Here is a 13,925-nt window from a genome sequence, read left to right on the forward strand (position 1 = left end):
AATTGCCAAAAATTCCACAAGAGAGATAAAGTATTTTAAAATCTTCAGCATCTATATAACATGTTTTACTTTTTAGATGTTTGTGGTGTTTATATAACACATACAACTTATCTGGTCAGGCAAATGCAGGCTAGCATACAGTTCTCCTACTCATTCTAAAATATAACCTAGTTTTTAAAAATTACTTTTGGGGGAATTCCCTGAAATAATATCCACGATATCATAAGCTTGAGGTGCTATTTATATTTTTATATATTCAAATATTTTAAAAATATTAATCTGTGTACTACCTAAAAGCACCTCATTGTGGGAAACACTGGTATAGTTCATGGAAAGAGCACTGAATTTGGTACAAAAAAAACAGGGCTTCAAAATTCAGTTATTATTTTTTTCTGTTAAATTTCTTTACCACTCTGAGCCTCTCTCCTAATATGTAAAATGAAAGAAGATACCCGTTCCGCTTTCCTTCCTAGGTTATTGTGAAGTTTAAATTGCGTAATGGCCATAACACTTTGAACTGTGAAAAACATGTAGAAGATAAGAAGAATTTTATATAAGAAAATACATAATAAATATAAAACAGTAATACATAGGACAATAATAAAGTCAACTAGTTTTATGCTTACTGTATTTAAATAGTTACTTTTTAATCTGCAAGACTATACCTTTCTTTATGAAAGCAAAAATTGGGGTATAATATAGGGTTGCTATCTATCCCATCAACAAAAAAACTGAGGGGGTGGGAAATCCTTGCCTTTTTCAGGAACAGAACCATTCTGTTCATTAGTTTGGTTTTAGCCACTGCAATCCCATAGTCTCTGAGGGCCATCTGCAGGGAACAGCCCAGAAGAAGGCAGAGCAGTGTGTGACTCTAACAGTGCACATATATCGACATGAGTGATCAGTGCAGAGCCAATATAAGCCATGTTTTTTTAATCAGTCAGTAAAACTTAAAGGGTGGATTCTTACACTCTCTTGCTACGAGGAGTCAGCTGAAGAACTGCTCTCAGGCTTCATTCAGGGTCACCTAGAGACACAGCAGCCTCTAGGAATCACTGATATCTGAACATTGAACATCAAAGGGACTTTTACAGGCTACATTCAGCCTTCTGAAGTCATGCTAGGTATTCTCGAGAAAATAGAACATGTCTAGGCTAGCATGTGTCATAAGGCTTCATATTTATCTCTGGTGTGCCTTAGCCTGAATACTAAGGTTCAAGCAAATGTGTCAGCACTATGCTATATACTTTTGCTTGTGTTAATACATTTAATATCTATTAATCTTGCCATTTGTGAGAACTCTAATGTTAACTAATGTTATCTAACTCTAATGTTATGAACGTGCCTTATAGCCTAACAAATGTTCAGATTTACCCACATGGTTATAAACAAATTATTCAGCTTCCTTAGGTAAAATTCCAATTATCTGTGATGGCTGGACATATGACTGTTTTACATATGACATTTAAACTGTTAATTTTTTTTTAAATTAGAATATAATAAACAGTATTAAACTTATACTTAATACATTTAAATCTTTTTATCTTAATCATCACTATAAATTCTATTATAATTGTAATGCTGTATTATGGCTATAAAATTATAGAAAACAAAATTGAATTCATATTAATCTCATGATTATTTCTTGTAATCGTAAATGCAGAAAAAATAGTTATTTGGATTCTCTGACAGTTTGGCTGAGAGATAAATAAGAATTTATTATAATTGTCAATTTTCCTAATTAGCAAGAAATTAGAATATGATTTTTTTAAGTTGTCAGCTATGCCCAGATAGGACCAGATCATCTCGTAGTGCCAGAAAGTAAGGAAATGCTAAAAGAAACAAACAAAAAACAATGATGTAGTGTATCAAAGCAGCAACGGAGCCAGTTGAAAGAACTCCTAAGGGCAAAAAGCTGGAACAATTTGAGCCACAAAATAAAGTAGCATGGGATTATAAACCAACATATAAAGTAAAAATCCATGAGTACGTACTAATATAACAAATGACTGAATAAATAAATAAATGGGGGAGAAGAGGCTAATCTCCCATTCAAAAGAATTAAGAAATAATTTCTGTGGATACTCTACCCTGAAGGATAGAGACCATAACTCCTGACTTACAGAGTTAAGGAAACTCCGAAAGTGTTGTCTGTGAATAGTGTCTTCCTTCCATAGAGTAGAGTATGGGAAGGTGGGAAAAAGAATGAGAAACACTACGTCAGCCAGTCAACATCAACAGTGATAAACCAAGTAGACATATGTAGCCTTAACATGATGTGGTGAAAATGGTCCTTCACCTCTGCGGTGTTCTCCCAAAAATGCATAGTCCCAGTCTAATAATGAAGTAAAAATCAGACAAATCCCAATAGAGGAACATCTTACAAACTACTTGACTAGTAGTCCTCAAAACTTTCAAAGTCATCAAAAATTAGGAAATGTCTGAGAAAGTGTCACAGCCAAGAGGAGCCTAAGGACATAATGACTAAATGTAATGTGGTATCTTAATGGGATCTGAGACAGAAGCAGGGCATTGGGTACAACTAAGAAATCTGAGTAAACCACGGACTTTAGTTAATAATAATGTATCAATATCAGTTCATTAATTATAGCACGTGTACCATAATAATGTAAAATGTTGAAAATAGGGGAAACTAGGTACGAGATATATGGTAACTCTCTAAACTATCTTCTCAATTTTTCTGTAAATCTAAAACTGTTCTAAAAAATGAAGCCTATTGTAAAAAGAAAAGTTTTCAGTTATTCTAATAAAAGCATATCATTTATATATTACATCGTACTTTTTGCTTAATGGTAAGAGTATTAGGAGAATGACATTTTTTAATCTTAAAAAAATTAAGATAGGTTTAATTCTACTTAACCAAAGTGTAATAAGCAACTGATTTAATTAATCTAATTTATGGTAGGCTCTGAATATTGTGTGGATTTTTCAACTTAATTAGGAAAACTTTTACATTAAATCCAGTACTGAATGTTTGCTTCTTTCAATTTATTTTATTTAACCTAATGACAGAAGCTATAAAACTTCTAATGAGATATTTCATTTGGAGGGGAGGTGGGGTTTTTTTTCCCCGCATAAATAAGTTATCCCAGAATTGATCTCCAACAAAACTAAAACCTCTGTTTCCAGTTTTATAAACTATATTTAAAAATAAGACTCTCTAATGTTGTAATTTGCCACCACCTTTTATATGTGCATTCAAGCATTTCACAGCACCTTATGGTACATTTATAGTGACATTTCCTAAATGAGAGAAGCAGATGAGTCAAATGACTTATACCAGACTCCCCATGAGTCAGAGGTGGAACTGTTCCATTGAGTCATTAACTGTCAGTCCTAAAGTAATTTTCAGGATAATTATTTAAACAACAACCATCTGAAATCAGAGTAAGGAAATAAAATAAAAGCCATTTTCCTACTAGTTTTCAACAGTAGGTTGTACGAGAACAAATTTGGGGGATTCAAATATCTAAAGATACCACTAAACTGAAATACAAAGACAGTGCTCTCACTTTTTAAAAAAATTTATATTAATATCTGTTGCATTTATGCTAACGTTAGGGACAAATACCCTAAGCCACTTAGAGCTTAAATCCTACTCTAAGACCCTTTTTTTCTATTATTGTGCCTATATAGGAAGTACCTTAGACAAGTCAATAGCTGTCTATTAATTCTGTCATTACTCTCTCAGTATCCTAGCTTCTGAGGTAACTACCTTATAAATAATGTAACAAACAATGTTATATCAGAAAACATAATTCTGAAATTTTTGAATGCCATAAACCAAGAGTATCTGACCTCAGAGTTTTCACTGCTCCTTCCTTTAGTGATGAAGATTCTTATGAGCATATATACCAGAAATAAAACATCAATGTTTTGTATACAATTCTGAATTCTTATTAAAATTAGTTCTCACTTAGACCTCAAAATAGTCTGGGCCCAAGTAAGCTTCTTTTCAACCTACCATGTGCAAGCCTGTGCGTGTAAGAAACTGTATTTCAGGTAAAATCCATTTAAAGCTGTACGTTTTTTAAAATGAGTATTAAGCAGAAAAATACTCAACCTGAAGCACACTGGGAAAAATGATATTAACACAGATGATCCAGTAATTCTGGAACTGCTTGACATTGTCACAGGAGTCTCTAACCTTGTTGGTGGAAGCCTTGAGGGCAAGGAGAATTGTTGTGTCAAGCAAACAGCAGACTCTAAACAAATTCCTGGTTGCCTAGTTACAGTACTTGATGATGAAAAAATAAAAACACTATTCCTATCAGTTAGTACATGTTCTGTTAGTATAAATTTATGGGGACATAACTAATAAAATGCTGGCACCTTACCCAAAGTGTGTATATAGTTTTGTATAATATAAGGCCTTGTTGAATCCTAGGGAAGTAGGAAAAACACCAAGAAATACCCCAAAGCCCCCATTAGAAAGTCATCTTATCATGAACTCATAGGATGTACGCTGAGGAGATTACTTTGCCTTATGGCTTCATTATAACACTCTTCCCAGGGCCCCAAATTGAGGACTCCTTTATGGGTGGGACCATGCACCTTCCCTCACAATCACCTCATAAATAATTTCTTCTAGTGGAGCCCAACACAGACTTGTGTCATCAAGGAAAGTCCAATTTCACTAAATATCTGTTTAACTCAAGTTTCTGTTTAATGAACCAATTCCCATATCCAAGCAAATAACCCATTAATAGTAAGGCAGGGGATATAGTTCAATAAATTGCATTGAATGGAAAGCTCCATATAGAAATGTTGTTCCCAAACATAGGTATATCCAACCTGACTATTTTAGAATTAAGTCTTTATGCTGTAACTGATTTTACATGTTGGAACTTTGATGGTCTACCGAAGAGAGGAGAAGGACAGGGAAGTGAGGCAAACATGGAGAAACCCAGTGGGGCAGCTTTAAAAAAGTGCAAAACTCAAATGCTGTCAGGATAGAGGAGGTAGGCTAAGGACAAATTTACTGCTAAAAACACGCAGAAAGAGGTAGAAATAAAACAGGGGCACTTCGGTATTGGATTTGAAGCCTAACTTGACATCCTCCCACATGATGAGATTCAATAGCAACAACAACAAAGAATTCTCTAATATGAAAGTTATCTGTGTAACTGACAGACAAACCCAAGAAAAGACACTAGTTTACTAATTTTTTTTAAAGATACATCTAGACTCTGTAACACTTGGTTTTCTTTAAAACATTCTTTAAATTAACCCCAGCAATTGTGACATTCTACCAAGTTCATCAAGTGGGAGTTCAATTAAACTGAATGTTTTCATTTTGTGAATCAATTTATAGCAAATGGCCAGCAGGGAGAAACGACTACTTGATGTTTAGAGGCTGAGCTGAACAGGTGCTTAGGTTAAATGAGATGTGTCAAAAATCAGTACGACAATATGTCTGGAAGAGTACCCAAAACACAGTGGTTGGGCTTCCCTGGTGGCGCAGTGGTTGAGAGTCTGCCTGCCAATGCAGGGGACACGAGTTCGTGCCCCAGTCCGGGAGGATCCCACATGCCGCGGAGCAGCTGGGCCCGTGAGTCGTGGCCGCTGAGCCTGTGCTCCGCAGCGGGAGAGGCCACAGCAATGAGAGGCCCGTGTATCGCAAGAAAAAAAAACCAAAACACAGTGGTTACCTCCGGGAACTGGGTGGCTGGGAGACGAGGGCAGGAGAGAGACATCTCACTATATACCCTTTTGTATCTTTTAAATTTTAAATCATGTGACTGTACTATCTATTCAAAGAAGGAAATACAATATTTTAAAAGTTAAATTAATGTGTTTCCCTTAAAATATTAAGAAGACCAATGACAACATAATCTCTTAGGAAAATTGTATTCTTGAAACAGTAAAATATACAGCAAATGCCATTCTATCCCTCAGGTTAATGAGCTGTGTTATCTTGCAATCATAAAGAATGCACTCAATCAAGTGTCTTCTGGTATCAAAGAGCAGTACTCCTAAAAGCTATTTAAACAATTGTATGTGTTGTTATACATTATTTAATATACCTTTAGGGCAAAAAATAAATGTGATTCCAAACTAATACTATTAGCTCCTACAGATAAAAGAGAAAGTTAGAGTATAGAGGGAAAGCAATGTTAGGTTTCTTTTTCTTTTTTCATCTCGGAAGCTTTTACTGATCACAGGGCTGACAGAAACATAAATCAAACTTTGAAGAAGGAGGATGGACAAGACCATAAATAATAGACCTGTGAATTATTCAGTGTAGATTATTTTAAATCCTATAATAAAAATATTTCTAATTAACTATATTATTACTGCTGATGGGTATTAAAATTACTGAATCCATTCATGACAACAAAGAAAAGCCCTTGGAATTACTTCTCTTTAAGGCTAGAATCATCAAGAAATTGGAGAGAGACAGAAAAGAGCAGCCAACAGAATGTTGTACAGAAGATGGGAGAGCATAATGACAATAGTGTTTTCCTAGACCCACTTCTCTGACTCTAGCTCTATACTTGTACCCCTTCCTTCCTTCTGTCCCTCTTTCCCCCCTTCCCTCCTTTCCTCCTTCCTCCCAACAAGACATTATCCCAGGCAACAGGAATTCTAAGAGGTATCTCTTCGATTTGTACACAAACAATCAAAAAAAATCACATATAGCCAATAAATGACAAATGCCATAAACAGAGCTATGAACGTACAGGAAGGTGCAGATTCTGGTGTATTCTGACCTGGCCACATTCTAGCGCCATGAGTCCCAGTGTTGCCACAACAACATTTTTGCAAATGAAGATAAAGTTTGGATTAAGAGCTGTGATAAGGGAAAGAGAATTTAATAAACCTACTGAAATGAATGGTACACTCAATGAATAGGTACACTCAATTCTGCTTCCTCTTGGCAATTATAGGCAAATATATTTTTGCTGAAAGTTTTCGTTAATTTATTATTACAATTTTTAAAAAAGTGTTTATTTAAATGATCAATGGCAGTGCTTTGAATATTTGAGGGCAACTCATAATGTAAAACTACTATTTTGCATTAGAATGCATTTGAGCAAGAGTGGAGGTAAAGGTTTACCTTTCTTGTGACGTTTTGCTGGAGCTAATGGTAAGAATAATTTTAGTCTGTTAGGACAGTAATGAGCTTTAAGCAGAGTAAACTGGATGAGGGAAAATGGTAACTAAAATTTTGCCAGAGTTAGTCCACAGAGAAGGTAATCCAAACTTCAATATACATGCAAGGCATTTAAATCCAAGGAAATACTGTCTGATTCTTTTCCTATTACTCTTTAAAAATGTTTCTCCAAACTCTTCATACATGCTTTTCAGCTAATGCCAACTGGCTATGGCTTCTTTTAGCTGCTTCTAACAGATTCAGTTCAAGACTAGATTAGATACTGCAAGGCTTAGTGATGGCATAAACAATCTCCCTCACCTAAACTGACCTGAAATAGTAAGGTAAAAAAAGCAAAAAAGACTGAGATGCGAGGTTCATAGAGGAAAGGAAAACATTCAGTGTACTCAGAGGGCATTCATTTAAAAGTATTTATATACGTGTCTACTGTGGCCCAGACATAGGATTGTTCCCAAATTGTTTCTATATGTCTAAATCTACAATGAGAAGCACCACTTCTGAACACATTTAAATTTGTGATAATCATGGTTAAAACTAGGAATATCAGAAGGGGCTTATATGCATTATTATTTTACTTAAAACAGCAATAACCACCACGAACATTTATTATAAATCACATATTAAGTATTTACTGTTTGTCAAAACTATGCTAATCTCTTTACTTTCATTTTCTCATCTAAACCTCACAACAACTCTGTGAAGAAGGTACTATTTTTAACCATTTTACAGATGGGAAAATCAAGGTAACTGACACCCAGTAAGTGTCATAACTGACTTAAAAGCCCACACACATCCTCTGTGCTATATTAACTTGGAATTTTAGCAATTTTCGCAATGAGGAGAAAAGAACTGGTGTTATTTATGTCACTACGAAGTGATTCACATCGGTATCTTGATGGCAACTGCTCATATAAATTATTTCAATTTAAGCCAACTTCATCCTCTAATTTTACCTTTTAGGTGAACAACATTCCAGTTAGGCATACAGTTTTGGCTGTAAAACTAATTTGCCAATGTTAATAGAGCCTTTAGTATGGTCCAGGTGCTGGCCTGGGGTAGGTGTTATTTTTGTCAACCCTACTAAAGCCCTAAGGGGTTTAGTTTATACTGCTAGTGAGCATGAGAGCTGGGATTCAGACACAGGCAGTGTGACTCAAAGGCTCCATGTCGCTGCTCTATACAGCCCTTCAATTAAAACAGGCTAATGAGCCAATAATGATAATGAATCTTGTGCCTTGAGATGTGAGGGTCAGAGCAGAGTGCCTTAGGGGGCCCAGGAGTTCCATCATTTTACAGCATAACATTTCCTCCTTTGGAGCTAAATATTAAGTCAGAATTAGGCATAGGAGAGGAGAGGAATGGCCATAGCTATTCAAGTGGCCTAGGGGCCCACTGTATCAGCTCCCACTTAGGACCACCCACTTCCTAAAAGAGCAGCTGGTAAGGTGCACTGAGGACTTGTTATTTACAGTTTGGGAATAAACATGAAAAGCTTCAGAAAAGATAAATTTCTGATTGCCTGTCATTTACAGAATATCTGCTCCTCCTGTCTTACTGAGTCCATAACCTTAGGTAGGTTCAATGCTCTACACTTGCTCATCTTTGAAATGTCTTATTAACGCCTGAGTGGAAGGCACACTACTAATACCAAATATTAATTATACTTATCTTCAGGATTATAAACATAACTACAGATTTTAATGAGGTGGCATAAAGTATTAACATTTATTTAGGGCTTTAACTTTTCACAGTCTTATTTAGAAGGCACAATTTGCAATGTCATTTCCATGTCTTAGTTGCAGAAACAAAGTAACACTTTGGCAAAGTGACTTGCTTAAAGTTATGCAGCATACTGATAGTGGATATTCCTAGCCTGGATAGCTCTTTGACCAAAAGTTCTTATGCCATTGGTGATATAATAACAGTAGCAAAATGTAAGGAGCACTTAACATGTACCAGATGCTGTGCTGAGCACTCTAAGCACATAATCCAATTCTTACAACAACCCCACGAGGAGGTTATTATTATTCCCATTTTACAGATGAGAAAATGGAGTCTCAGAGAGGTCAAATCATTTACCCAAGATTACACGCTCATTGGCAAAGAATCAGGATCCAAACTCTAGTCTCTCTGACTCCTAAGACTTCCCTCTAAACCCTGCAGAATAAGAGTACACGTGTAAAATATTTCCCTTACCTAAAATGTTTTAAAAAGTGAGAGGATGGGAGGAAGGGTTGCACATCTGGGCCATGAAGAAGGAAGTATGGTTATTAGCTTAACCCTCGAAACTTAAGGTTCAAAAAAAAGAAAACAAAGGTATGACATGTTCCTGTGTCTATCATTAGGTTTTACTCTGCTTATGTTCTAAATAAAAACCTACTGGGTTAAGGGCATTGAACTGTAGTTCAGCTGATTTAACTGTAATACTCCTCTCCATGTACAATGTTTACTAATAATGTTACATAGCAATAATAATTAGGAAACCATTAAGTGACAGCATGTAATGTTGGTTTTAGGTTGTAAAAGGATACTACAAAAATAGGAAATGATACTTGTGGGTACACATATACAGCTATATGCACATACACAGACACACAAATGTATATTTGTTATTCAGGTATAAGAATATTGGCCAAGTCTAAAAGTTGCTTTGTGCACTTGAATATCAGAATATGACTGCTTTTCAAATTGAATAACATCTGGTTAAAAGTAGGTACATTTGCACAAATTTATGCTTGTCCAGAATGAGGTTTCAAAAATCTGCAGCAACTAGATTGTGGTAGGAGAAGGTATATATTGAACATGTGGCATAATTCTTTTCTTAAAGCTAAGTCTTAGGGCAGTTAAAAATATAAGTAAGACTATTTATCAGGATCAAGATATATTTATAATAGTAAAAACAGAAACTTTCAGGTAAAACACCCAATTTATTAATCAAGAATTATGCTTTTACCAAATTACTTCCTTTCCTTTAAATTGCTTTATTCGAGGCAGGGATCGGTGTACCCACATTTCCCACGATAAACTGATCTCTTATTTCGGTCAGCCAATTTTTCTAGCCACCCAAAATGCAAGTCCTTGTGTAATAGGGAAGAGCCAAATCTGACTACATGTCAGATCTGTTTCTCTTACTTTAACCTTCGCTTCCTGTTACTTTTGATCACTACAAGGATACTGTCTGTACACCATGGTCTGCCTCAGGGAACCCTGCCTCTCCCTGAATGTTAAACCAGAGTGCCTTTGTTCAGGGAATCATCCTGACCCTGTCCACCTGTGGATGGCTGCAAGAAAGAAGAAATTAACACATACCCTCCCCGAGGCTAGCCATTCCAGGGGATATTTGCAAATCTTATGCCCTTTTTACTTTACTTCCTCATCTCCTCCCCTTCTCTGTTTTATAAAAGAAACTGGTATCCAAACCCCGATAAGATGGTTTTTCGGAGACACTAGTCTACCACCTTCTTGGTCTGCCAGCTTTCCGAATAAAGTCGTACTCCTTGCCTCAACACCTCGTCTCCGATTTACTGGCCTGTCATGCGGCGAGCAGAGCGAGCTTGGACTCGGTAACAGAAGGAATGTAGCAGGATTTAAAGTATATATTATAACAATGATCAGAAATATGTAACAGAAAATGTAATAGGATTTCACAGGAGGTAAGTTTATTTACGAAGAACTGTGGTGTGTTTTCAGTGAGAATCAAAGATTTTACAGTATGGAGGAACATCAGATTTAAAGGGGGTCCCCCTAACAACGTGTCAATGTTTCTACTAGATTAGTTGCTGTGACTACTGTCGTTAGACAAAGCACAGTGGGAAGCTGATTATAAATCACAAAAGGCCCGTTCATGTTTAGGTTTCAAAAGAAGAGGTCTCCTTACCAAAGACTTAGTTCCTAAAGGTGCTTTTAACAGATGCTATTCAAAGACGTCATTATTTCAGAAGAGTTGGGAATCCACTTTCTGAAAAAGTCAGTGCCATCTAGCATTCTTCGTAATTGTCTTTGTTACTGGCCTGGCAAAGTTTTGAACAGCCTATAGTCTGTCAGAAAGAAAGGGTTTATCTCCTCCAGATATATTATGTCCTAGCTAAAGAACTTCGATAACATTATAAATTCTCTTTGGGAAACTTATAGCCTTTCTGAGCTAAAACAGTAAGTAGAGAGAATCAGTCTTAGGACTTAGATCATCTTTAGAACACAACAAAAAGTCATCCACATTTTGTTTACATGTAGAATCCCTGAGAAATTTATAGTCTATGAGGTCGTGGTTGTGGAATTGTGAAAAGCAAGAGTGTACCTCTGAAATTCTAAGCATAACTGTCCAGGATAATTACTGATTTTCCCAGGAAAAGGTAAACAAACATTAACTATTTGATCTAGAGGAAAATGTCAAATGGTGGAATTTCCTGGGAGAATCATCAACTCCTCAATAGAAGGTATCGAACAACAGTTTACATCCCAAGACTTGCCCCAAAAGCCTCACCTTGCTGTGTCTACTAATTCTAAACTATAACATCCATGTAATTCAATAATGATCCATATGCAATCCTAATCAACACTCCTCTCCGCCTAAAGTTAAAAGATCTGCCTTGAACCAAACTTCACAATCTCAATAAATACCCCAACTTTGTCCTCTCTCTGAGACACCATTAAGACACTTTTGTGGTAGTGTTCTCTCTTACTGCAGTAAACAATAAACTCAGCTTTGTCGTATCCACAGACTGTTTAGCTGATGTGGGGGAACGAGCATTTGACCGTCCCTGGAGATTAGGGATTATGTCTTATTTATTTTTGTTTTTTACAATGCCTAATGAAACTTAATATACCCAGTAAACACTTTAAAATGTTGCAACTTAATATTTGCTGAATAAATGAATGACTGCAATATTTTTGAATTCTTGAATGTTAGGCAAGTTGGCAAAGCTCTTTCTGAGAGGAGGTAGTTCTCATGAGTGGTGGTACCACCTCTCTAGCGAGACTTTGGGTTAGGATTGCCAGATTAAGCATTTAAAAATACAGGGAAGGGGCTTCCCTGGTGGCGCAGTGGTTAGGAGTCCGCCTGCTGATGCAGGGGACACGGGTTCGAGCCCTGGTCCGGGATGATCCCACATGCCATGGAGCAGCTAAGCCCGAGCACCACAGCTACTGAACCTGTGCTCTAGAGCCCGAGAGCCACAACTACTGAGCCCACAAGCCACAACTACTGAAGCCCATGCACCTAGAGCCCATGCTCCACAGCAAAGAGAAGTCATGTCAATGAGAAGCCCGAGCACTGCAATGAAGAGTAGCCCCCGCTCACGACAACTAGAGAAAGCCCACAAGCAGCACAAAGACTCAACACAGCCAAAAATAAAGTAAATAAAATAAATAAATTTTTAAAAATAAATAAATAAAAATTAAAAAAATAAAAATACAGGGAGCTGGAGCACAGAGGATTTTTATGGCAATGAAACTACTCTGTAAGATGTACGTACTACTCAATACATGTCATCATACATTTGTCCAAACCCATAAAATGTACAACACCAAGAGTGAATGGTAATGTAAACTATGTTCTTGAGGTGATAATGATGTGTCAGTGGAGATGCATCAGTTGTAGGAAATGTAACTTTCTAGTAGGAGACGTTGATAATGGGGGAGGCTATGTATGTGCAGGGGACAGGTGTATATGGGAAATCTCTGTACTTTCCTCTTAATTTTGCTGTGTATCTAAAATTGCTCTACAAGAAAAAAATCTATTAAAAAAATACAGGAAGCCCAGTTAAATTTCAATTTCAGACAAACAATAAAGTATTTTTAGTATAAGTGTATCCCATATAATATTTGGAACATACTTACATAAAAATTATTCTGAAATGATATGAAATCCAAATGTTATCTGACAATCCTATTTAGGATATGTACAGGGTATATTTTGTTGACATACTGTGAGATGGGGGGCAGTGGGGTGTGTGAGCCCTGTTGGCAGAGGCCAGGAACACTTAATGTCCTGAAATTATGGGACAGTTCCATGCAACAAAAAACTGTCCCACCAAAAATGCCAATAGCACCATTTGTGAAAACTGGCAAGACTTGCTGGGTAGGAAAAAAACTTTTCCTCTACCCTCTTCTGTATACTAATTGGGGGACTGCACATTAAAGTGACAAAAGACAAAAGACAGACTAAGAGGAGAAAAACAGTTTATTTGTATGCATAAGGGAACTAACAAAAGAAGTAGCTAGCTCATTAAGTCGTTGAAGTTAGAGGTTTATATACCTGACTCAGTAAGAGAAAAGGAGAGAGGAGAAAAGACTTCTTTGGGAAGAATTATAAGTTTATTTAAGAGAGACAAATGGGTTTTAGGAGAACAAAGGAGAGATAGAAGTTTGTGATAATGTTTTTCTAAGCAGGTACCAGTGGTCTTTCCTCTTAAAGGTTATAAATCTCACCAGAGAGGGGATTTATGATAGATTTACTCTTGGCTTCCTGGGAGTAAAAGCTGCCAGAAGAGGGAATTTATGGCAACCTCATTACCCAAAAGTTTCTGCTTTTAATAAAGGAAGCTCCAAGGCAGCTTCTTTCTTCATCTGTTGAATCTCAAATGTCTTTAGCTTAAAATAATCTTTATACCAACTCTGGGGGTCTGAGTGGATCCCCATAGACTCTTCTGTTTGGGCTGTGCTGCGAGGCATGCGGGATCTCAGTTCCCTGACCAGGGATGGAACCCGCTCCCTGCAGTAGAAGCTTGGAGTCCCAACCACTGGACCGCCAGGGAAATCCCTTCCATAGGCTCTTATTTGTGAATTTTCT

The 13,925-nt window shown here is 36.6% G+C and overlaps 1 long non-coding RNA gene across 3 annotated transcripts in view; it reads right to left on the reverse strand.

Annotated features, from left to right (window-relative positions):
• The window catches only part of LOC137221592 (uncharacterized), a 41,128-nt gene that overhangs the window by 12,817 nt on the left and 14,386 nt on the right, over positions 1–13,925 (reverse strand). The window lies entirely within an intron of this gene.

This window comes from Pseudorca crassidens, chromosome 3, assembly GCF_039906515.1.
Source record: "Pseudorca crassidens isolate mPseCra1 chromosome 3, mPseCra1.hap1, whole genome shotgun sequence".
NCBI lineage: Eukaryota > Metazoa > Chordata > Mammalia > Artiodactyla > Delphinidae > Pseudorca > Pseudorca crassidens.